Source organism: Homalodisca vitripennis, chromosome 1, assembly GCF_021130785.1.
Source record: "Homalodisca vitripennis isolate AUS2020 chromosome 1, UT_GWSS_2.1, whole genome shotgun sequence".
In the NCBI taxonomy this organism is placed as follows: Eukaryota; Metazoa; Arthropoda; class Insecta; order Hemiptera; family Cicadellidae; genus Homalodisca; species Homalodisca vitripennis.
Window position 1 is genome coordinate 168,669,364 of NC_060207.1, and position 27,322 is coordinate 168,696,685.

At 31.6% G+C, this 27,322-nt stretch overlaps 1 protein-coding gene across 1 annotated transcript in view; it reads left to right on the forward strand.

Annotated features, from left to right (window-relative positions):
* Positions 1–5,412: 5,412 nt before the first annotated feature.
* LOC124352711 (serine-rich adhesin for platelets-like) overlaps positions 5,413–27,322 on the forward strand; it is an 850,824-nt gene continuing 828,914 nt past the window's right edge. The window contains exon 1 of the mRNA XM_046802336.1: positions 5,413–5,642. The gene's annotated coding sequence lies outside the window, so the exon portion shown is untranslated. The remainder of the gene's footprint in view (positions 5,643–27,322) is intronic.

The following is a 27,322-nucleotide window of genomic DNA, read 5'->3' on the forward strand; positions in this document are numbered from 1 at the left end:
TTGCATTGCCAATAGTTAAGATGTTATAAAACAACTTGATGTGCAGCTAACATTGTGACAAAATGTGTAATGTACGAATATATACCACATTGTTGTACTTGAAATAAGAGTTTTTAGTGCTGTGATGGAAGCATTTACTTTCAAGTAAATAATGCCTGAACCTATTTAAGGCATTAAACACATTTTTAATTTTCACCTAGATGGTTTTAATTGTATTTCTTCAGCCAGATTACGGTATAGCCCATCAGCTTACCTTTTCACTTGATTCATGTTTGAAGTGACAGGTTCTTTGAGTCTTGTAAAAACTGTTAAAAAATTAAACTACATATGTATTTCACAAGCACTGCATAAGCGTGAAAATTGGAATTCAATATTGAGTTAAAAATACATTCTCAGGGTCCTTAATTCACAAAACAATTGCACTGTAAGAATATCATCCCTGACTATGTCCATAAATGGATTCCAAAAACCACAAAATTACTTCCTTGATGTTTATTTATGTTTTCAAAGCATACAGTGAAACATCAAAGTTGAATACCTACTCCAACTATCAACGAAAAGGCCATATTCCATAACCTACACACCTACACACACCTATACTGAATATATGTTGCTTCTTAAACTGCCTCCCTGCATGATATTCCCTCATACATTGTCCGTATAAAAACTATATCTCATAAAACAAAGAGCTGTGTCTGTTTTAGTCAAAAAATAACACGCTTCATAAAAAACACTGTTTTATCGTTATAGTGCCATAATTTAAATATTTTACAAATCGTTCATCTTTGAATGGTTCTTGTCACATGCGTTGTATTTTTTTCTAGAATTATACCATTTTATCCCTTATAATCATTTTAATAGCACATACTAATATGTTTTTTTCGGGTGAGGGGGCATTATAAGACTATGATCCAAAAGTTTAGTTCTTTAGTTATAAAGTTTTAAGCGCCTGATTTACCTTCTGCATCATTTAAGTACACCCTACGCATCAAAGGAATTGACAATTTGGAGCTAGTATTCTCTGGTTGAAGACTCTACAGTAATTTGACTTGAATCCTTTAAATCTATTTATATCTGTGATTATTGATTCAATCGTCTTATAACCAATTTGCGATGAATCCTCTTCTTTTATCCTCTTCAAATACCCAAAAGTATGAAAAGTATTGTACAAGAGTATTGTATTGTATAAGAGTTCGTATTTCATTTCCTGATATAGATTGTGTATTCAAGAACTTCCTTGGCATACAAAAACTATCCTTACTTTTAAGAGAGAAATAAAATAAACTTGTTCTATTTATGGGACGAAAATATGCAATTGACCAAGGAATGTATATCTACTCTGTCTGTACTTGGGTATTATACAAGACATAAAATTCCTAATGATGTTTTGCCTGTCATTTTAGTGAATAAAAATAATGTTTAACCACATTTTAAGTACTTAATTTTAAAATAAACAATCCAATAATCATTGAATTTTATTTTTTTGTTTTTTTTTACGTACAAATAACTGCAGTTGATTCTATAGACATAATACTTATTGTGGAAGAATACTGTTATCATTCAAGATATTCTTAAATATTTTAGTATCATCTTACAATTTGTTTTTAGTTTTACTTTTTCTTAGCTAATGATTCTTTCGTGATAGCAGTTCATAAATTACCTTCCTTTCAATTTGATTAGTTGATTTTCCCTAAGAAGACTTAATGGGAAGGTTTGAATAATAAAAGACCAAAATATACGGACACTTGGACAAAACATGGACATTTTTGTTCATTAAGGTTGATTTTATAACAGTGTAAGTAGTATTTACAATGCATAATATACGATATTTTAAATTCTTCACTGGCTCAATCTGTAGTAAAAGTTAAATATTAACTCTACCTTTACTCTTTGCATCAATACTGATCAAACACTGTTATAAAATTTAAATTGTAAACAAATGTTTCTGCCCCCTTGAGGAACTTCAACTTAAAGTTTCAGCAGCTGTTGAGTTACCATTATTTCTGATCATATAAACCTTCCTCGGATTTAACGAATATTTCACAAAAAGAATTAGCTGAATTGATCCAGCTGATCCTAAGATTAGCGCTTAGCGCTATATTTTGTGATTCGCTTTTACTTACAAGATTACTTGGTTAAAACATTTTGAATAAGCTTAAAACAGTCATCGTATTCAGATCATTTTCCTAAAATAAGTAACGCACTTAAGAATATTTTATAATTTAGAACAGTCACAGAATTTGGGTGAGAGTATGATAAGTTTAGCTCTTTTTCCCCTTCCGCTTAGTGCAGCGTCTGAAATCTGACACAGCCACAGACTTGATTCATGGAATGGGGGGTCTACGTCTGAAGAGACAATAAAAAAATCATTAACGAAGAAGTTCAAAACCAAGTCTTCATAGTTTCGACATCAGAGACACTTGGACTACAAAAGAAGTATATCCGGTCTCCCAGCAGCCACCCACGGTTATCTAGATGAAGAGGTGTTCCTATTGTCTACTATCTCTAATTAGGAATAGTACAACAAAATATAAACTTATTATTATAAATAGTAAATTAAGACCAAATTACATTTATAAATTGTACAAGCCTGTGTAAAAATTATTGAAACTTTCTTTTCATTTAAAAATTACAGGAGTTTAAGGTACCTTACGTTAAATATAGTATATCTGTATTCATAGTAATCAAAGGGTACTGTAGAAAAGGCTGGTTCTTGGTAATTATTCATTGAAATAATAACACCGGCCATAACATTTTTATCAAAAACACTTGCTGGACTATTTTAGTTACATGTCTATGTATATATGGAAAAAAGACAAGAACACATCTGGCAGTTGATGTAGTCAGAAGTCAGTTTTATAGTATACACCATTTTACAATCCCAGAGACGAAATTTTAAAGACTTTTTACTGGAGAAATATATATTTATTTATTTGGTTCATGAGTTTTATAAGATAAATAAAACATGCTTGTTGTTATTCTTAGTTATACTGATCAACCCAATTATGTAGGCCTACAAATATATTGTAAATGAAATAAATATTATAATGGTTCGTACTGAAATATAAACGTGGGTAAATAGTATCCAAACATTTGTATGTACACCAAAACAATCAACATTTATTTTAGAAACAACTAAGTGGTGTATGCTTGTCCTGTGTAGTCTCCTTACACCAATTGCGCTAAGGATAAATAGGAGGCTCTGCAGCGCCGCTTTGTTCGTCTAGTTGGTGTACGGACTGACTACAACTATATGGACTTACCTCTGCAAGTTTTATTCAGCGAACTAAATCTTCCATCACTTGCCTTGCTTCGTGACGTGGCTGATGATCGTTGCTTCTGTCAATGGCCACCTTTAGTGCCCAGAACTTCATGCTGAGGTCGACTTCAGAGATCCAGCCATCACCAAATCCCGTAAGCTTCTGAGTTGCAGCCATCATTCCACCATCTTTGACTCCAACAGTCCCTTGGCAAGATTTGTTCGACTGGAAAATCGTGTAGGAACCGAATGTGACCACTTCTGCCACAGTGTCCTGCTAGTCCGAAGACATACACCTGATATTGTAGCCGCTTATGAACGTCAGGTCATTGCCTTTTGAAAATATCCTTATTTATTTGTTTTCACAAGTTATTATTGATTTATAGATTTAGAACTGTAATCTAATTTTATTATAGTTTAGTCTCTTTATTACTTGTTTAATTTGAAGTATTGTTTGTTCAAAAATCGATTACTTAATATTTTTTGTTATTTTAGATATTTATTATTTATTTAATTGATTGTATTTTGTACCAGCTTATAACTTATAATTTATTTCGTCAATGTCGATGTAAATGTGAAGTTCTCGTTTCTTTGCTTTTTACATTTATTTAAAGGTCTTTTTGCATCAATATTATCGCATGTTAGTCCTTTGTTACTTTTCACAATTTTATAACTCTCTAAATGCTACTTAAACTGTCGTTGTCATTATATTTATTTATTAAGTACTAAGTAGGATAAGCTTTAATTAATTTCACCATCTTGATTGTATTATATCTCTAAATAATTGTCTTCTGCCGTACGAATAATAAAAAGATAAACTAAACCTATCCACGAGAGACTGCCACTCGAGTGTAGGTGGCAGTCACTAGTGAATTCAACTAAAGTTGGTTGAGTTGTTTTAGCTGTGACGTGCTTGAAATAAACTTAAATTGTGTTTTAACGCCCTCAGATTTGTTTAATCAGTCAAAGTAGATTGCATTACCACAAATTCTCACTTCAATCAAGTTTGATAGAAAATCACGTTATCATGGTTTCGAAGGTATTACATATTATAAAACATGCAGTATTTCTTATTTATACCGTATTTTGCATCGTATTACAGAAAGAGCAAACAGTTGACCATTCATAAGTTTTCAATCTAGAAATGAAACAGAGCTAAGAAATATTTACAGCTCAATGAAGTCTCTGTTGGATATTAAGCTATAGTATTAGCAAATAGGGACTGCGGCTGAAGAGCCAGGTAATCGACTCGCAAGTACGAACCCCCACACTCTTGCGCGCGAAGGGTTGGGGCAGCCTGGCATCTCCCGTTTTCCGCAACGTCAGTGTAGTTATTATACGTGGTTTGGTATAATTATCTTGTTTTATGTTTACTAGCTATACACACCAATCACTTCAGGGTAACATTACAAATGAAAAAATCTGGGTTTTGTTTTTTCCCTAATCCCTATGATTAAGGAAGTGCACTAGATAACTAACAGGGCGGAAATGCGGCCGGTCCCTGTGTGTGGGTGGGAAACTACGTGGGGCTACCGTACTCCCTATTTACTAATATTATTGCTTAAAGAAACAACGCCCTTGAGTTTTATGAATGTTATAGAATGTAAGAGGGTGTTCTTTATCGATTCCTGTTATATGGTGAAAAGGATTTCTATTGTTTACGTGGATTGTTAAACTTTCCTAGATCCCTGATATCTAAAGGGGCGTTGTTGCAAAACTCCGCAGGAAGAAAACACAGACCATCAACCCAAGAACAAGTTAGCCTACAGCAACCCCAACCCTCCAAATACTAGACAACAAGCCCAGCCACCGGTTCAAACGGAAGTATTTTTGACTCTCCGCTGGGTAAATGGTTGTGCGCATGTCTGTCCTGATAACGCGCCTAATCTTGGTGTCGTTAGCACGTCCGTCTTATCATAGAACTGTTGCTGGTTGAATGGAAGAATACACTAGTAGTGGTCGGGGGGTTGGGGGAGTAAGAAAGGAATCTAGGTCACGACGGGGGTTAGTATCGGGAGTCGCGATTGGTCCGTTTGTTTCCCGCGGGACACGCGCTCAATAGCGCTCAATGAGGCTGTAGGTGGGTGGTTGTCGAGGGTGGCGGGGGTGGCAGAGGGTGGCTCCTCTGTTAGTGCGTTGTTCCTCGCTGTAGAAGCTACATTGCGCGCTGTAGTAGCGATAACGTGCCGAGTCGCCATCATGGACGCGGTGTAGTCGCGCTTGCCGTCACGATGTCACCAAGGGACAGTTCGGTGACTGTGCGACTGGTGTCAGTTAAGTTCTGTGATAGTGCCAGGCCGGACGGCCGGGTTTTACTGCGACATTGAGGAATGTATTTGTAGCTCTGGCTTCAACAAAAGGAGACACCACCGTACTCCTTCAGGTAGTCGATTATAACCACTTCATAGGTTAATTGTGACTGGAATATACGATAATCACGAATTTCTTTATCAATTGAAGTCCTCAGTCTAAGAATACAAAATACAACAATAAAACAGCAATATATATAAAAACATACAAATCTGAATAAAATAAACAATCATATAAATTAATTGTAGTGAAGTTACATAATGATGTGCCATGTGCATATATAAGATTTTCGATTTTATAGATCTTACCAAAAATACACCTTTATACATACAATGAAATATATTTCCATCATGAAATGGTACAATACACTGGTGAACAAATTGTATTATATCGATAAACAATACATTTTCATCCCAATTGTATTTTGATTAGCGATAAGTAAAGGTACGGAAAATACATATTCAAGATTAATGGCCATTATCGAAGCCTGTCGTGACATGCGTGGAGGCGATGTGATGATGGCGAACCTCCTCGCTTGTAGGGAGTAGAGAGGTTATCTCTGTTCTCGGTCGCGCCACACAAAGGAAAATACTCACTTGGTCACAACTGCACGTTATAAGATATTAAATTTACTTTCAAAGAGACAGCGCAGTAATTACCAACAATTCCTGGATGTTATAACTGGACTGATTTAATATTGAACAAAATACATGTCAAATAGTATTTAGGAAATATATTTATCTTTATTTTACTTCTGAAATATATTTATATTTATTTTACATCTGAAACATATTATGAACCACAAACATATGAAATATGATAAACATAGGAAATGTCATATATGAATAATATACAACATTTTGGTCATATGAACAATATTATATAAATAATTGAAGAAATATACACTTGTAATTAAAATATAATTTAATTAGTTGATGACATGATTATGTATATATATATATATATATATATATATATTTATATATATATATAAGTATAAGTAAAATATAAGTAAAAACACACGCATAAAATATAGTAATTAATTGATAAAGCTACATAGGTAAACTGTGTTTCAGTAGAAGGTAAATATTATATATACGTAATATTACTCAAGTACTGAAAAATAATGATTTGTTTGTAAGGAAATTAAGAATTTAAATTTTTACTAAAACCGCAGTTAAAATTATACATGAATAGTTTTATAATTAATTAAAAATATTTATAACAAGAATTTACGTTTAATTATATTGTTCTTATTTATTAAAATTATATATGCTTTAAAGGCATATTTTTTTAAGTGAGAATAGTAAAGACATTTTTTTAAAAGAAAATTAAACAGCAGTAAATGTACAATATAAGAATTATATGTTATGTGCATTACAAACCTAAACTAAGTATTTAATATAATTTATTTTTATTGTATATAAAATAATACAGTATATTATTAATTGGTAACCTTCACCTTAACGTAGGGATAAGTGTACGGCCCTAAAACCGAGTGGTCAATGGTATATTTTCCGGGGAGGACAATAATACTTTCTTTATGGGTTTAAACAGTTGTTAGAAAAGGTTTATGAGATTATTCAATAAGTGAATAGCTTAGAAAACCGCCATTTAAAACAGCATATGTAGTTATACTTCGGATCGGTGTCCATTGTATTGAAGCATTTATTTACTGTTCGGATTGTTAAATATTTTAAATCACTAACAAAAAATATTACGTAACAATGAAAAAATATTTACATTAATACATTAATTAGCATGTGGAATGAAATTTGAACTAAATTTGGTACAGTGTTCACTCGGTTTCATAGCAATCGGAAAACTATGCAATACGGGAATATACAATTGAGTTTGCAATATTTTTCTGTTTCAGTAATTCCGTTTAATATAATTTTTTAACAATTAGCTGATTAATACGATAATGTATGTTCCATGATTCCATCTCCCGTACATATTCAGATGTATTGTTATATTTATGGGTCAATAGCTAATAATAAATCTCAAATTTGCATAGATATATTTCGGAGGAAAATAATTAAATAATGAAGAACCCTGCACATTTGTTTAAAGATTGAGTGGTAATTATATTTTATTATTTTGCCGTAGATCTCTTCAAACACATTTCATTGTTAGTATTTGATATACACATATCTCAAAAGGACGTTGCCTGGCTTCAGCCTCATAGTTGGTCTAGAGAAGAACTGGCTGAAGAAGCTATAAATTGGGTTGGAAGGATCAGAAAGATGTTACCATCAACTCCTCCATAATACGATTCGTTTTGCGACAAAAATAACTCTTTTCAGGCTTTCAATTCGGCCTCCATTCTTTGTTTGGTGATGAGCAGGCTCCAATGCTTTATTTTTCAGTTTTATACTTCTTTTCCTCATAGGCTTGTGCAAGTATCTTATCAATCAGAATAAGGAGGAGAGTCGGTACAGTGCAAGCTCCAAAGTACCGATAAAAATCCGGCCATTGACAGGATTTGTAACCGTGCTATCTCTACCAAGTTCTAAAGTCTTAGATCATGTGGACGTCCATTCCAAATGTATAGACTCCCTAGGAGACCGAGATGAAGATGATCTTCAGTTTAGTTTGCTTACTTACAAGTCAACTATCTCCCTATAAAGATACGAACTATATTTGGGGATAAACGGCATCAAGATGATTTCTGCTGTACGGATCGTGATGTTTGGAGACTGCTGATTATGTAACGGAAAGCTATCAAAGAGCGCAATTTTGTCATCATGTTGTTGTATTTGAACTGGACTGTAACACACGACTACTGTGTTAAAAGAGACAGCCTTGTGTTAATGATACTCAGGTACTAAGAAACGTTCTTGCTCTAACTGGTTTGCACGCCGCGAAAATGGCTGAATATGAAGATCACTAATCTCTATAGTCTACTTAAAGTCTAATTAATGCTTATAATATCGTTTTCTTTACGTGCACTTTTACTTGATGTGAAATTGGTCGTCGCTGTATGCAGACTTTGTGTTTGATATCTCATCTGCTCAGAGAAATCATGATAATGGTTATTGAGGCAGCGATACGATTTTTTCGAGACAGAATAAGATGACCAATAAAGATAAAAACTTTGAGTTTTTAAATAAATATTCCATTCAATCTTAGACTTGTGGTGTTGATTGAATTAACAGGGGCTAATATTTGATTTATAGCATTACACTATATTGTGTTATCACTTTTTTTCCGTTTATAGTTCATAATTTTGGAGTCCAATGAAGAATTTCTAAAGAGAAACACGAATCTCTTCAATCCCACCTTTTCAAAGTCTTCCTAACTACTGGTGATGAGTCTTCAAATTTATAGGCTCGGTAGTCTGTGAGCCAAAGATGTTGATTCAGAAACTGTTTTAAAATTTCACAATAAAGTGGTAAATATCTCGATAATACCAAAGCCTCCAGTATCTTATAGTTATCATTATTATTGATAGACAATGCTTTAAAATTTTACCAATATTCCCTTATAGTATATTACTAGAAATAATGTTTATGATTATTGCTTTGGAAATAGAAGTACTTTGTCGCTAGTCATCTGTAACTTTTCTATACAAAGTCCGGAATATTATTTTCATGTGTCCAGCGAAATTTCGAGTTGGAGATAACAGTTTATTGTAATAATCACACATAATAAATACAGATGCTCATTCTGTATTTAAATATGCTAATATGATGCGTGGGAGCGATTCCGTTAATGTGTCTCTTGAAGGCCAGGGGTCTGATTGCAAGGAGATGTAATGGGGTAGAGAGTTTGGGTACAACAACCATAATTGAGCTTCTAACAATATCTTGATATCTATAATATAACCGATAATCTCATACTAGAATACCATCTGCTTCTCGGCCTTAGGTGTGATAAGGTACGGTAATGGAAATCACAAAAATTCGATTTTATTGATGATCAGAGTGATTTCGGCATTGAAGTAGGTAACCTTATAAATTGATAATTTCTCTAAAGTTAAGTTACCTTCTGTTAACATTTAAACTGTCACGCCGATCCAATAGTTTATACTGTATAAACATTGTAGTTGTATTTAATATTAATTTGTGTATTTAATGTAAAAATGAAGTACATTCTAAACCATTTCTTTTCAATCTGCACATTCTTAAAATTTGGACATGTAACTGTATATATTCAGTAAATAAAAAATAGGTATTTAAAACATTTTATGGGAATTAATTTTTACTATTATTATATTATTGAAAATATTTGTAATACACTGGTTTTATTTTATTTATGTTTCAGGGTTCAGTTGGATATTTGGTAACATTTTGAATTTTCTCTTCTCCGTTTTGTACGAATCCTTTTTATTTTGATGTAGGTGGGAGTTTCAGCTCATTTTAAAGTAAAATTTAAGTTTTGATATCGTAGATTTTAATTATTGAGATAGAAAATCACTTCCATTATCATGGAGACCATATAATTGTCATAGTGCACCTTCTTTGACAGTTCTTTTAAGAAAGATTGGCTTTCCACCTGTATATTATTGTAGATTGATAGCATGGACAAACTTTTACAACGAACTTTAGATATTACTTAGAAAACCCACGAACTCATTGCAAAATTGAATTTTAGCAGCCACTCTCTTTGTAAGTACCCAAGATCGTGATCTTGACTTTATATATTTACTCTTGCATATAGAACACGTCCATTGTTTTACAGAAAACGTTTATATATATGCTAAAAACGGACGGTTTCAACAGCTCTCATAGTAAAAACCCAAAATCGTGATCTTCACCTTATATATATTTACTCTTGCATCTAGAACGTGTTCATTGTTTTACCGAAACGTTTGAATTGATTGGCTTACGGTTTTAACAGCTCTCTTAATAAGAACCCATGATCGGGAGGTTGAATTTATATATTTCGTCTTGCCTCTAGAACATGTTTATTGTTTTAGGGACACCGTTTGAATATGCTATAGTCTGACGGTTTGAACAGCTTATCTACGAATCTATCTTTCAATAATGTTACTTGTGTTGTTCTTAAATAATTGGCAAACTAAAATTGCCTAATTTTAAGTTTCGTACGTTTTGAGAAATTTTTATCACCCTTCACAGACAAAGAAATGAAATTTTTTAAGCTCTTCAATGTCTTAGTAGCTTAAATAGTCTTCAAATAAAATTACAATTTAAAATTAACGGAAGTAAACAACTTTTAAATTTGTGCTGTGAACATTTTGATTTAATACATTTATCATTAGGTAGTATGTTAAGGTAAATATAATAAAAAGAGAAATAATCAAACTTAAATAATATAGGTTCAAATAAAACAACCATTCTGGTAACATTTTGTATTAAAATTTGTTAGTAGTCATTAATTTGGTTTAATTGTACTAATTTAGACGCTACACTACTAATATGGGCCAAATTATTGGTGGTTTATTTGGGATAGTTTTATTCCACTAATATTAACAGACTTGTCAATATACATTGAATCTATAATAGTAATATCAATGCACTATGCAGTATAATCATTGAGGTTGAGTGCAAGGGAATGGTATAACGGCCTAACACTGCTCCAAAACTTTCAATTTAATTCTCATGTTAGATCTTTGGAAATTTGCTTCAATGACTTAAACGCTTCTGAGTTGCGGGTGGAATGATTTTATTAGTCAAATAATAAGGGAGGGGGAGTAGAATTCAATATTGCACATTAAATATACAACTGAAAGATTTGTTTCGTCTGTATTAAAAATATATGTCTGATTATATACTGAGTAATCAATATTTATTTAATATTGAAACAATCGTTGTATCTAATAGAACAATCTCTAACAATTCACCTCGAATATTGAAGTATAACAACTTTTTAAAGCTGCTAAATTACTCTTTTTAACTGACAATGACCGCTGATATTTATTAAAGCACTTATAAATTAAACATACAATACTTAAAACTGAATTGTACGTTTTAAAATGTATTTCTATTATCATGTTTCATATACCATAAGTAAATTTAATTTGTATAACATACATATTTAAAAAATATAAATTTTGCGAAACATTAAAGTTAGTATATAACAGAGAAAAAGACACACACACACACACACACACACACACACACACACACACACATCGGATGGATGTATGTACCTTGCATTCATGACTATATTATGCACAAAGAATGTATTCTAGCGTCCTCTATAAAAATATATAAAAACACTAAACTCGATTGAAATTCCTGCAATGTTCAAAATAAATATGAGAGAACTCCGGACTTTCTTCCTGAAAAATAGAAAATACAGAAAGCAGTATAAGATTTAAATAGAGTTTAGAATACTTTTATTATAATATTTATAATACTCATAATTTATTATTATCTCACAAAAACATCAAAAATCGTATGAAACTTCTCATTGATATATTATAACAACGGAGTAATGTACATAACCTTTTCGGAGTAACTAATAGGAGGTTAATTTGAAAACTCAATTACGATGTTTATTATCACATGTTTCATTAAAAAACAACTTGTCATTTAGTTCTCTTAAATCAATACGCGTCCTTTTCCTTCATGACGTTTTATTTATCTTTTGTTGTAGTAGGCTAAGGTAAATATTTTTCACATAACTCGATATAATAACTCATATATTGCGAACAAATATATTCATTTTTAACGGAAGTATAAGATTTAATAAGCAAATAAAATGATAATTTTAGTTATAACATGTCAATAATAATAGTAAATTCCAACGAATTTTTAGTGTACTCATATAACTTCTCTAGTTGGCAAAGTAATTTAAAAGACTTCAGCGATACTTTTATTTGATAATAATTTTAATGGATATTAATAAACGTATTATATATTCGTATTTACTAATGGTATAAGAAAACATCTGCTGAAGCTGATGGTGGAACTTCAAGTATTGATAGCTGTAAAAAAGTTAAAATATCATGATTATAAGAGTAAATAAAGATTCCAAGAATTTGGTTTTTATTTATTGTATTTTATTTATTGTAGTTTATTAAATTGACATTAATGTATTATTACCATTGTATTATTTTTAGTATAAATCATTTACCTATATTAAATTCACGTATAAAATGGTTTTAAATCAATCAAAAATTCTTTAGTGCTTGAAGAGTTTTTATATTATTATTATATCACTAAGCTTATGTTATAAAGTTGATGTCTTAAAATGAGTAACTAATACAAGATTACATCTACATGGTTAATATCAGGTCTATGTGGAAGGCTTATATATGAGGGAAAATAATTTTTGCGCTTAACATTTGCGTTTTGGACTGCAAAAGATTGTTGTAGTTTTTAGACTTACGCCGCCAGTTAAAGGGTATCATCTAGGTTTTAAGACATCATAAGATATATCAATTTCCTACTGGTTCAAAAAGGTTGTCTGTAGAGGAATCGAGCTACATCTTCATTGCTAACCAATCAGTAATAAATACGACTTGATTTCTTTGACTGCCAGCTTTTGATAATCTAAAACGGGTTTTTCTTATAGTTGGAAAAGTATTTCTTTTTGGCCTTAGAAAATAATATAACATTTTTGCAAGTTATAATGTTAGCATGATATTGAATGTAGCATAGATATTCTCGAACTCCTCGACGGTATCAATTAAGAGCAAAGTAAATTTTGTCCCTTAATGATTTCTTTACAGATTGATGTTTCAAAAGACTTGCATATTGTTTTGATATTATGTGTTTTTAATATGTTGCCTATTTTAGCAGTGAGTCATTTGATTAATTAGGATATACTGTAATAGGTTGTTCATATAGGTAGATGTAACTGTAGCTCATTTCGACTCTTAAGTTCCATACACTGGAATTATATTAACGTTTCACCTATTTTGTAGCCTTGTAATGCATTCTTCTCTACATCCCAATAACAATCTTTATTTTCAGATATACATAACACGATACATTATTATATTTAATTAATATTTATTTTAATTAACTCAATACTTTTCAGCTAGATAATGAAATAATCATTTAGAACTTTTGTATTGAATAATATAGTAGATTTTTAGTGTGGTTCCCCTAGTAGCCTGGACGGAGACGAACCTCTAGCCTAGCAGGCTGAATATATATTTTATTATTATCATCTGACCGTCTGATTTTCAGAGCAAGATTACATCTCAAGAACTTTGAATTAAGTACAGCAGATAAACTGTACAGTATATATGTATAAATATATATAGATCGAATCACAAAAAGTACTTGCTCCGCCGGGACTCGAACCCGGATCTCTCATTTACCAGGCATATTTATGATTAAATCAGGCTATTGCCGTTTCTAGACATTTAATGAATGTGTTATATATAAATAAAGTAATAAAATAAAATAAAGTATAAATAAAAATAAAAGTATAAATAAAAGTATAAATTAATTAATAAAGTATAATAAAGTAATTATATATATTATATATATATATATATATATATATATATATATATATAATTACTTTACTCATGCAAGTCCATGACAGTCCTAAAAAGCCTAAACAATTTGGATCAAAATGGATCTTATAAATGTCGGCTGTTAGTTGGCCAGCGTGATAAGGTATTTCGTTTCAATAAGGTGGTAATTTAAACTTTAAAAATATTTATATTCTGTTAATAATTAATCTGTAGAAAAACCTAAAAGTGTTCTGGAACGCATGTAATATTTAATAAACATTTTATGTTATTCATATTTATTTTACCTTGAACGGTTTTCGAGATATTGATTATATGTGAATCATTAATCATCAATACGAACTTATAATGTCACTAATGGATGATGACTAAGTTCACGCTTGGTTCTAAATTGATTTCTTTAATACCTGAAGTAAATTTGATACCAAGGTTGGTACGCCATTTCCTTTCCTTTATGATGGCCGTTTAAACTTTTAGAAAATGTTCAACTCCATTGTTTATGAACTAAAAAAACTAAAACTGTTCTGAAATACTGAACATAATTTCCTGAACTTTTTTATACTAATTTTTTTATATCGAACGGTTTTTAAGTTACTGAGTACTTATACATCGCATGGCCATAAATTAATAATATTTCATTTGTCACAGAATTTACCTAGTTCTTCCGATTAAGCCGGAATAACTATACTATTATTTACACGTTTATTCACGCCTGATATAGAATGAGACAGTTTTCATTCAACATTAATGAAGATATCAATTACCCCATCTCTTTACAATGTGTAAGGGCGCTAAATTAGTAATAAAGGATGACATAAAACCAATTTAGAGAGGTGGATTCACAATTTACCGGGATCGTGTCGTTGTGACACCTGACCAAACGCGGTTAAATTATTCCGTAGAGCGTGTAGGAGGGAGTGAGGGCTGATTTAACAAGGGGTAGTCACGTGATTGGAGCACGCCATCGCTACCTGTGGCGGATATTGGTACTAATAACATTCATCAGTCGTTCGTGTCTTACACTGTAAGAGGGAGGGGTGACTGTAGACTATTGAGGAGCGACGCTCAACACCTAACTTTACATTGTGAATTAGTCAAAACATAGGTAACTAATCTTCTCATACCTACATTGTACGTTTGATAAAACTTACAGAACCGATATAAACGTGTCAGTTAGAGCGAATTCCGAGGGACATATATTTACGGAAACAATTGGGTATCTGAAACAAATGAGATAAATCTTAATATTTGGTCATTAAGTTAAAAAAATACAATTAATTATTGTAATATTTATTTAATCAGAAATTCACTTTAATTATCAGATCTGTACATGAGATAATTTTACTTTGCCTTCTGAAGGTTTTTACTAAAATGTAGTTGTACGAGCTTTATTTTAGTTCTGCGTTGTGCAATCAACATTTTTGATGAAAGGTTTAATGTTGAACAGTACACAGATCAACGAAAGTTATGTGCTATGTAAATTGTGAGCAAAAACTCAGTTTACAGAAGGTAAAGGTTGTTACCATTTTTTTATAGCTGTACAAGAGAACATAATTTTGTTCGTAAAAGTATTTTTTAATATTAAATCAAAGTTATAGGAAGAATAAGCTATACTTGATCTGCACTCATAGAATTATATTAGCTTTGTTAATTAACTTTTAATTATTTTCTCAATCATAATATAAATACTTAATTAAATGTACATTTTATGTGTGTATTATCTTTTATATTTTTATTCGCGTACAACGGTACAAAAATTAATGATCGCTCCGCAGGGAATGGAACCTGAATTTACTTACATTTGTGAGAAAAAAATGCAACATTACACCCCAGAACCCTTACATATTGTTTATAGCGTATTTTAATTGTTTCTGTCCTGTATGTTTGAATAACTAAACATATGGACAAGACCTAATATCTGTTAAAAGAATCATTACACTCGTATACGTGGCAATAACTACGCTGGGCGTAAAAATATTGTACTTGTATACTTTCTTAAACTAACTCGTTTTACCGCATCACCTAAAATGCAAATTTCGCAGTGTAGCGGGTACATAACGAATCACCGTATCAAGCAAAGTCGAGCATAGCTGCTTGTGTGACCGCTGAGCGATCCTGTCCTTGCAAGCAGCTCGCCCGCCTACGTTACTTTACTTTAAAATGGACTAATGATAAAATATTATTATTTTTATTGTCATAAAGTTTTAGGATAGTTGATGTTCAAATATGGAACATAACATTTATAACCTATTATACATTCTATGCAAATATTCTGGATCGAAATTTAAAATAATTTAATTTTCTGGGTCAATGAGGTAATAGTGGGAGGGGGAGGAGTGTTATGCAGTTGGTCAATCAGTTATGATCTGTCAATTCAATTACGTTATGCATTGCACTTATGTTGTTAGTTCTAATGTTGTGACATATTTCCTTATATTATTGTTTTGTTATTAAATTATTATAGATATTTTACTTGTATTGTTACAATTAACAATTTTATGCAATTTCTCACTGTTATTGTTTGTTACTGTTGTGTTATTGTATTTTATTGTGCCTTATTAATCATATATTTATTTTGCTTTTTATGGGCTTACTGTCTGCTATTATTTATATGTACTATCTACACTTTTTAATCTAACTTGCACCTTTATTGTAAACAATAGTCTATACCGTTGAAATAAATAAATATGTTTTAATAGCAAGTAAAGTTTCAAGATAACGACAGTGTAAACCATTGAGAGGTTCGCTTTTTTAGGTTTAAATTTATCTTAATTATTTAATGGGGAAACGAGAGAAACGACAAGTACTATAAATTATAACTACATACGACCAAAGGAAAATATTGGTTAATGATAATTATTTCGGAACTGTACATGACTACCATTTTCTATTGTTAAATAAATGGAAAATGTCATACCTGAAGAATTAACGAACCACCATTAAAACACGTCCCAATAGACCCTGGTCCTCGTTGTTATTGCGGCCGCCACAGGTAGCGGTAGCGTGCCAGCGATCACGTGACTCCAACTGTTTAACAAGTGCTTTCAATATGCCAACGTTCACATAACAATATTTTCTCCTTTAAGTTAAACGCTGATCATCTTGTCAACCCACCAGTTACTACTATACAGGTGTCCCTCTTGTTTATGAATATAGGATATAATTTGTTCAACATTATAGTAAGCAATAATTTTGAAAACAATTAAAACTGTTTCAATATAAAGAAACTAAAGTTTTTATGTACGTAAAAGAAACGAGTAGTTCAACATCGTAACTACAGTCAGTACCGTTCCGTTCCTATAGGTGTTTAGCACATATCAACTTAATGCTCTAAACTATCAGGTATGTAAGTTCTTTAATTATTTAAGTATGTATTTCGATAATTAATCAGTTTTCAAGTCTTTACGCTACCGATATTGACATTTATGTTCATTACATGTATTTCTACCAAAGTATTCGTAATTCTTTGTTCATTAAAACTACACTAATAAAGTAAATATTGTTTCATTCATTTTACAATAGATCCTGCAGAGAAGTTTATTCGTTTTGGAGCATATATGATATTTTATAGGAAAAATCTGTTTTATTTACATGTAATAATAATAAATAAAAAAATATTTGTAAAAGGAATAATAATAAAAAGCGCTAGAAATTAAATTGCTTACATTTTAGAAAAGTAGAAGCTGAGGCACGAGTGAAAGTAATATCCTGGAGAGCACTTTCCATATTAGCGCGCTGTTAATGCGTGAAGGAATATATTAAAACTTTTTCTTTTACTGTGTTTTATTTCTCATTTAGGTCCAGATTAGATGCAAAACATGGGCAAGTGCATTACTCACTTCATTACACGTTCGCTGAGAAAATGTTTAACGCCTGTTACAGAATTATAAATTAAAGTCAGTTGTAAATTCTGTAAGATATTATGTAATATTTGTGTTTCTATCTCTACTATATTTCATTGTAGTGTTTTACTATAAAATAATATAAAATGTTTTGTAATAATACCCTGGCAAATGCCAATCTTTTTAATTTTACAAGACCGTCCACTAGAAGAACCTTAATTTCAACATTTTATTTTAACTTGTTAACTATTGTTTTAATTTATCTGAAATCATGAATGTTTCTGTATCATATAAGCGACCCTCTAGTGTACGACAAAAGTTAAATTAAAAGGACTCTCAATTTAGTTTTTTTAAACCAAAAGATGGGCTGCTACTAAACATGTATATTGTGTATGTGTGAATGTTAATTTCCAAATCTCTGACCAGCCAAAAAAATTCGAACCAATACTTAAACCTAAGACATAAATAAATAACCCTTGTTACTCTAGAAGCTATTTTGGCATTGTTATTAAATTCCATGGGAGTCTTTGACAATTGAAAAATACGTTATACACGGTATTTAATTTTAATCTGGAAAATGTCTAAGCTTTAACATTCCAAATAAGAATTTGTACAAATAGGCTAAGTATTTCTTGATTAAATATTCACATTGAGTATTACCGCTCGGTAAAATATGCAACATCCACGTCAATTTGTTTAATGTAATTGCTTATAGCTATTTCAAGTTATAACTCATACTTTACTGCCCAAAGTATTGAAAAAATGAACTGTATAGTCAGATGGGTTAACATTTATCGGGTACTTAATTACTAAATAGTTGTAGAACAATTTATGTACCGGTAATTTAGAACTCATGCGAGTAATTACATTGGCAGATATTATAAATCAACAAAATATATTACTCCTGTGTGGTTAATAGAACTAAACATCCGTAAACCATACAAAAAACCTATTGCTGATAGTTACCAAAGGATGTGTGGGTAAAAATGTTCCTTTAGCACCATATGTAAACTTTTTAGTTGAAACAGCGACAAATTTGTAGCGTACTCAGACAGAGGGTATTTTATACTGTCAAATGCTAAAGCGAGTCATATGGGTGTACTCTGTATAATTTATTAAGGTGAACAATATTGTTTAATGGATGTTGTAAATTCAAAGCGAATTTAATAGATTGAAAGGTGCATTAACCAATATATATATAAAAAGTACTAAAATTTTTTACACAGCATTTTTTACTTACCCATTTCTTAGCCTAAAAGTAAAACTAGTCATCCGTAAAACCCTCGGCTTTATCACGAAATCTGGTAGAAAACCGTAATTTATAAAAAATTCACTGTGTTAGACACACTCTAGGTTTGTTTGTTCTTGATAGGTCGCACTTGTACGTTCAAATCATCTTTACATGTCTGAGTAGAAATGGAACTTATTTTCAGCGAAGCAAGTAATACGATCAAATCTGTTGTTACTGTCGACGCCCGTATAAAGGGTTAAAAAAGCCATTTATCACTGCGGAGTGCATACGAGTGAGTTTTCGTGTTCAGGGAATGTCAAAGCTGTCAACAATGATGGACGGTCAGGTGAGGGCGCGGCGTGAGACTCTTATCAAAGTCAAAAATGTCCAAAGTTAAAAAAGTCATTTTTCAGAATGCTTATTATCGAATTTCTACAAAGTCCAATGTTAATTACAGGTGCAAGATACAAATAGTTCTAAAGCATGGACAACTTAAATATTACCATATAGATAGCTTATTGTTTCAAAAATATGCAAACGGCTGAAACAATACAAAAATATCATTATATCTGATTTACTACACATAACATAGCTATGGTGGGAAGGCTTGATTCAATATTAATGTTGCGATTAGCTCTAGTTCACCTTCCTCTTAGTGCAGCGTCTGGAATCTGATGCTGTCACAGACTTGACTACTGGAATCTGGAGTCATTTTCGTCTGACGAGATACAAAAAAGTCGGCGGCGACGAAGAAGCAAAAAACAAACTCTCTACATCGTTTCGACATCAGAGACGACTAGATTACAAAGTATAGTTGTATGTATTGTATGTACTCTCATTGTCTCATCAATCATACAATTGAGTGTACTACGATCTATAAGCATAGTAGGGGGAAAATTACATTTTTTATGATTAATACGGTTTTAAAATTTGCTGTTGATTTATGATGATAGTAAGAGTGTAAAAATAAAATACAGTTAGGAACAATAAAAATAGTGATTTGTTAAAACTTATAATTCTACTGAGTGTTTAATTGTTTTTTTTTACATATAACTTAAAACTATAATTTATAAATCAAATCAAAGACCAATTCAAACAGGTGTTTTGTTGAAGACGCTATGTTTCCTGCGCCATCCGTTTAAAAAGCGCTTGTAGGAAAAATGGCAACCCCGAACATACGGATTTTTGTGTTCTGCACTTTTAAAAGACCGAATATATAGTAACTGTGAAACGTGCGTTCCATATAAAGTTGTGAACTTCCATGTGATAATAATATCCGTAGATGGTATCATCAGTTTATAGATAGTGGCTACCTTTGCAAAGGGACGACCAATGGTTAGTGAAGAGCTAGTGAGAGAGAAATCAGTTGATGCGTAGCCCACAGAAATCAGTTTGGAAGGCTATTCACGAACTAGTAATTCTATTGCAAAGTTTTACGGAAATAGTTAAAACTATTGCTATTCCTTGGCAGTTGTAACAAGCCCTAAAGGCGGCAGACTATGGTTTACGTGCCAATTTTGCAAACGAAAGGTTATTGCACGATAATGAAGATTTTCTGGATTATGTCGTTTTCAGTGGTAAATCACAATTTCATCTCAATCGTCATGTCAAGACTCTAATGTGCGTATCTGGGACTCAGAAAACCTTCATGAGATGGTACAACTGCAGCGAGACTAGCCTAAATTGAATGTTTTGTGTGCTACATCTATGCGGAAAGTTTATGGGCCTTTCTTTTTTAGAGAGGGAACTTTAACTGATATTTCTGATCTCGATGCTCTAGAACTATGACTATTTCCTCAATTGGAAGAAGATTAACCACAAAACCTCATTCTTCAGCAAGCTAGTGCCTAAATGGCATATCTGTACGCGATTGGCTAAACGCCACTGTACCCGACCGGTGGATAGGACGCAAGAGGCGTAATGACAGCTTGTTTTCCATTGCCTCCACGTTCACCCGACCTGACGCCATGTGATGTGATATTTGGAGATTCTTAAAGGATTGTGTGTATGTGCCTCCACTACCAGCTGATTTACCTGACTTAGGGCTGACTTAGGGGATAGGATTAAAGCAGCTGTTGCAACAATTACTCCAGACGCATTGGTCGAAGCTGGACGATCGACTTGATCCAGTGTGACGAATGGAGCTCATATTGGATAGTTGTAAGCTTGCAGATATAACTATTTGAGTTGCTCAGTAATTTCACGTATTAATTATAATTTTAAGTTTTATATAATAATAAATACTACAAAACATCAAAACTCTAATATTAATTTATAAACAGACGGTATATTATTATAAAATTTAAAAAGAAACATACAATAATGGAAGATTTTATATAGACCTACCTATTGCAATCCCCTTTATAAAGAAAATTCTCTTGGAAAATATTTTCATTTTTTTTTCTCTGACCCAACACATTTTTTAACTATATGTATACAATATTGGTTTATCAATAATAGGATCCGGCCTTGTCTATATGTGAGTATAAAGGCAATACATAGGTTAGCTGAGTTTTAGTCCGTCTTTACCAAAATTCTTTAGATGGCGGCCATTGGTATTCGTGCAAATAATTTTACTCAAGTATTTTCAAACATTGACCCATTTCTATTTTTTAACGTGACTACATTAAATAAAATTGTTGATAGTTTAGCAAATTTTTGCAGGCTCATTTTTGGTATCTTTTAAGTTTGAAGATGGTGGCTGGTAAAAGTTTTTATGATTCAGCAAAAAGAATAATTTTTAAAAATTATCATTTACAATATTATTGGTTCTTGTTTGTTTTTTATGTCCCTTAAGTTGTATGGCTACATCAGAGTTCCTATACATCAAAAAGCAAAACGGAAAAGAAACTCAGAATGCACAGATTATTTTAAACAATGTTTGTATTTACATGTTCTTTTTAATTTTCGTGAGTTTTTGAAATGACGGCCGTTTGAGAAGTAATAAAAGGATAAAATAGTATTAAAATGTTATTACTAAATGTTTATAAACATATTTTGTAATTAGTTGTATTTAAATGAAGTTCAAAGATTTTACTGACAAATTTATATGCTCAGCCTACTATTGCTTTATTTTGTCTTGTAAAGTATCAAGATAATGAAATTTAAATTATATTAAATATTTACTTGAAAGCGTTGCGAGTATAATAACATGCCAAATTTTTGAGTAATTGTACCACCTGCATTGCAAAAATTAACGGTAAAATATAAAAATGAAACTTTTGAAGTTGACAGTCATAAGTGAAATATTACTTTTTTCAAATCAAGCCAAAAGCGAATTTATATTTGAATTTTCTTTGGGTTGAATTGAAAACAGTAAGGCCAAAAGATAATATCTATCAGCATCGTAAGATAAATTCTTTGATTCCAACTATAGTTCCATCTTATCCAAAGAATAAGTGTATCATTTATGAATTCGATATAACCTATTCGTAAGCTCTATCTGCACATGATTAAATAGATTGTATCACAATTCCCCATAAGGAAAAAGTGAGCTGTTGCGGTTTTCCCATTGTAAAACAATAAAATAGGAGATGGCAAAATAACAATGCTTCTAAGCATTACACGTTCTTTTCAATGCAAGGGTTATAGTAAAATTCCAATCATAACAAAAAAGTTTGGTCATAAAATGTATTACAAATTAATTAGATTAAATGAAATGGTAATAATAATTTGTATCTTTAAAGGCAATGCAGTACTTTTAAACAAAAACATTTTTGGATTTAAAATTTCACCTTTTATTACAAATTTTTAATTACAATGATTTAGACAATAGAATGACTATAGTCAATTCAATTTCAAAACTTTTCATTCATGTAGAAATATATCCTACATCTTAGGGATACTCCATATTTTACTCTCTCTCAGCTGTCAAATAATAGCTTTTTCTCGTACATGGGGATTTGATCAAAATAACGTGTTGTAAGGCCACGAATTAATTCGTGTACATTTCGAGCACCCATCGAAATTCGGGCGCTAAAATTTTTACAAATTTCTCAAACCACATCAACACTAGTGAGATACTATAAATTTGGATATTTATACAATTTTTGGAAATAAAATAATTTTTCATACTCAAGTGTATATGATGAAAGCAGCAGGAACAACAGCGTGAAACCCACGTGTGTACAATGGATTCCGTGGGAGTTATAATTAATACGTCCAGGAAACAATATTGCACGCAGACCTACCCGGTGCTGAAGCGTGGCTCCGTTCTGGATTTTGTTGTCAGAGCAGTAATGGCATTTCAATTGGAGTTTGCGATGCACTCCGGTGTAGAATTGAAGGACAAACAATCCCTCCGTTTTGTTGGATTTTCAACAGTTCCATTTGGACACTAGTGGAGTTCAAAGTTTTATAGACCAAATGGAGTTACTTTATAGGGTCAGTGATTAAAAAACATCGTTTAAAACAGTAATATTTACATTTGATTATATAAATTAAATAAAAAAGTGAGGGTTATGCTGTGTAAAGGTTGGCATTATTGTCTGCTACAAGAGAGATCCTGTTTCGAACTCCGGGGAGCGAGTATTTTTTGTTTTTAAATATTTAATAAAGTAAAAATAATCTATTAGAGTTTATATTAACATATTGAACATAAGAGTTCGTTTAACTGACATTTCACAATTTTTACTCCAAGATACTCCACTCTCCTGATCCATTCCAGAATAATGGGACTTTAAGTTTTAACAACAACGTTTGAAAACTTGAAGTCGGAGAGTAAAATAGTTTGTATGACCGTTTAAATACACAAATTTCTCTAAAAGATTCCATAATATATGAATGAATAACCCCAAAAATGATAGTAACTCTAACTTCATTCTGCTTGAATGGAAAAACATTACATCCACAGTAATCTTAAAGCAATTATGATGTAATGTAGACCTATAATAGTTTTACATTAAAACAAGAGTTTAAGATATATATTATTTCAATGTTCATAGTTCAGAGGTTCAAAAGATAAACAAAATTGGCACTGGCTCTTACTTTAAGTTTAGCAAGTAAAGAAGCATTTAAGGTTCAATCAATAACACATTACAGTCCACTGTGGAGTGTGATGTGTTGCCACTATAAAAGATGTATATTGTTTAAACTTTCTTCGTAGTCTATGGCATGAGAAGATAAAAAATATGTTCGGATGATGAATGATAGATTTAAAAGAAAAATAAAGAGATATATGTTATCAAATTAGTTTAAAAATTGATAACTATTCTTTTTAAATTAATATATAATATATTATCAGTTATAATTTAAGCTTTTATGAAATAAACTTTAAATAACATTAAAAAATATTATTTAATTAAACTTGATGATGCCAACTGGAGCAACATGCAAACCTAGTTGATTTTTTGATAAACGTTATGTACAGGGTGTGTTTAAATGTCACTTTCTATAGAATATAATCTCTTACAATATTTCACTGTATATTCTCCCAGTAACGAGTACAATTTTTACCATTCAACAGGGCGAACTTTATTTTTAACGCTTCGTGTGAAATAAACAGACCGCGGGGAAATAAAGCATTCAGGGCTCGTCGAATATTCAGTGGCGCGGAGAAATGTTTTGAACATGGGGCGGTAAACAAATTCAGCAGAAAGCAAAAGATGGAAACTTCGCTGCTCCAACCTTGAAACACAATGGGGATGAAGTAGGGCAAAAAGTCAAACTGTTTGAAGGGATGTCAGGGGGTGAGGAGATACGGGATGGATGATGTAGCGGAGTGAGTAACCTTCCACCGGAATGTGTATATTAATGTAAGCAAAACATACGAGCTTTCAACCTCCTCCCCGCCCACGCCCCATGGCCTGCGTGCTCAAGAAAATCAATAATTACTCGCCGTCATTACACGACGAAACATACACTTGACGGCTACGTGCAGGGCTGTAACTAAGGATTAGAGTGCCCTGGGTCACCCGGTTTTGGAATCTTTCTTCCCAACCACAATGTTTCAACTGTGTTATTTCACATTAAATACTCGGGCACTGTTCCTTATATATTTAAATGTTTTGTCGTGCACCTCCATTCACTCACACAATACCACTCATGGTATTTCACTTGCTAGTTTAATCATGGGATATGCTGTAGTGGTTCTGATTTTAAATAAAAGTGTACTACTCTTCCCCAACTTCCCTGGCTGATTTAGATGTCTGGTGAAACAAAATGTGCGTTTCATTTTTGCCTTTTTACACTATAAATTTTGTTTACCTGGGAAAGTTGCCACGTCATAAAATCTAAAATCAGTAATTAATAGTTTGGAAATGAATCAAGGTTGGTTGTGTTGCTACGTGAAATTTAAAACTCTATTTCCAACATTTATTAATAAATATGCACTGGAAGGGGGGAATTATTTGAAAAGTTTTCTTTGGGTGATGAAATATATATATTATAACTTACTAATATTATTTCGTGTATCATAATGAATAGATGATTTAGTTATATTTTTTATATTATTACTGTTCAGATTTCAGTAACAACTTCAATCAATCAATTAAATTATTTTTGTTTAAATTGAAAGAGTCATTTCAGTATTTACGATTTTAGGATTTTGTTAAACGAACAAAAGAAAAAGTAGTAACATTTACCGACGTATTTTACAAATACCACGGTAATATTCTACTATAATAGGATTTAAAATATTTACACATTTAAAACAGAATATAATGGAAATATAATCTTGGACCCATTCAATATTTTTACTGTTTAACGGATACACGTTTATGGAATATGTATAAAAATTGGAACATTTTTAACACAGTAAATATAATTTCAGGCTGGAATGAATAAAGATGCATGTTTTTATCAGCAGTTGAGGAAACCAAAGAGACTTGTTAAGGGTTCACACACAAAACAAGCGAGAGGTTCTGCGGACCACGCTGCAGAGAGAATAATGTAAACACAAAGCCTACGTTTTTGTCTTAGAGAACGATTTCTTTAACCTCTATAAGGGCATACCCTAAAATAAGAAGAAAGTTCATATTTTCATAATTTCTATAACGGTTATAATTTCTATTGGGAGTTACTTCGTAATTCGTATTTTCTCTGGGTTTATGTTATTTTATGAATTTTAAGTAACAAACTTGGCTGTGATAACCAAAATACATTACATTTTATAATTAAAAATGTAATGATTTCGTGAAAATAGTTATTATTTTAATTGATAATTTCATATTTGTGAAGTAAGTTTGATCAGTGATAAACAGTTTATATTAATCAACATTATATCAACTGAAGTGGCGTCCTAACAGGGAACTCTTGGTTTTTTATTGTATTCAAACACCAGAAGTAATGTTTGACTTTCTGAATGAATTTTAAGGTATATCTCAAGCACTTGCAACTGAAAAATACTGGAGAATTTTCATTTAACTCATTCTTAGAAATGAGTTGCCTAAAGGATTTATTGAATTCCATGAACTATATTATTAATAGTAATACAGTCCGATGTTAGTGAAGTATGTTTGTCGAAGTGACTAGGTCCTTATAAGCAATTTCTGTCAAGCTCCTGTATTAATATATTTTTAATACGTGCCAGAACAATTTATAAAGTAGCTCAACGAAGACAAAGAAAAGAAATAAATGTTATTGTTCAGTTTTACATATTTATAGGCTAATTTTGTTACTGTTTTTTGGGGGGTTTAGCATAATAAACGGTCACCACAATTGAATCAGCGAAAGCAAATATAGATTAGAAATACCTAAACTATAAAACACAAAAACATTCCATTCATAGCTTATTTATAATTTTGTATTTATGTTTTAAATTAATTCAAAGAAAGTAAAATAGTTTTGTGTGGTTATTTAGAATGAACACAAGTACAATGGCGATAAACATGCGTTAGTTACATCACAAGCTGTCAGACACGCACATAGTAAGAGGTAATACGTTTAGTTTACGCTGCTGTGTTTATTAGATTCAATAATTACACATAGTTTTAAATTAATTATTAAATTATACATTTTTTGGATATAAAAACATAGCTAACTATACTATAATTTTAAATAAATATGACTATTCGGTTAGATATACATTAGATGTTTATTGTTCGGCAATTTAGCTAATCAGAAATGTCAAAGATTCACATGTCACGGTGGCCGCCTATTATACTGCAGCCGTTTTTTAGGTTATCACACACATACCGTCTGTACAATGCCCTGAACCTAGTACAACTTGATAATGTGAGGAGTAGAAGGTAGCGTGCACTGGATGTCTAACTGATGGCGTTTCATTGCAACGAGCAAAATGGCGTTTGCTGTAGGAAATGTAAGATTAAGGAATAAGGGTAGGT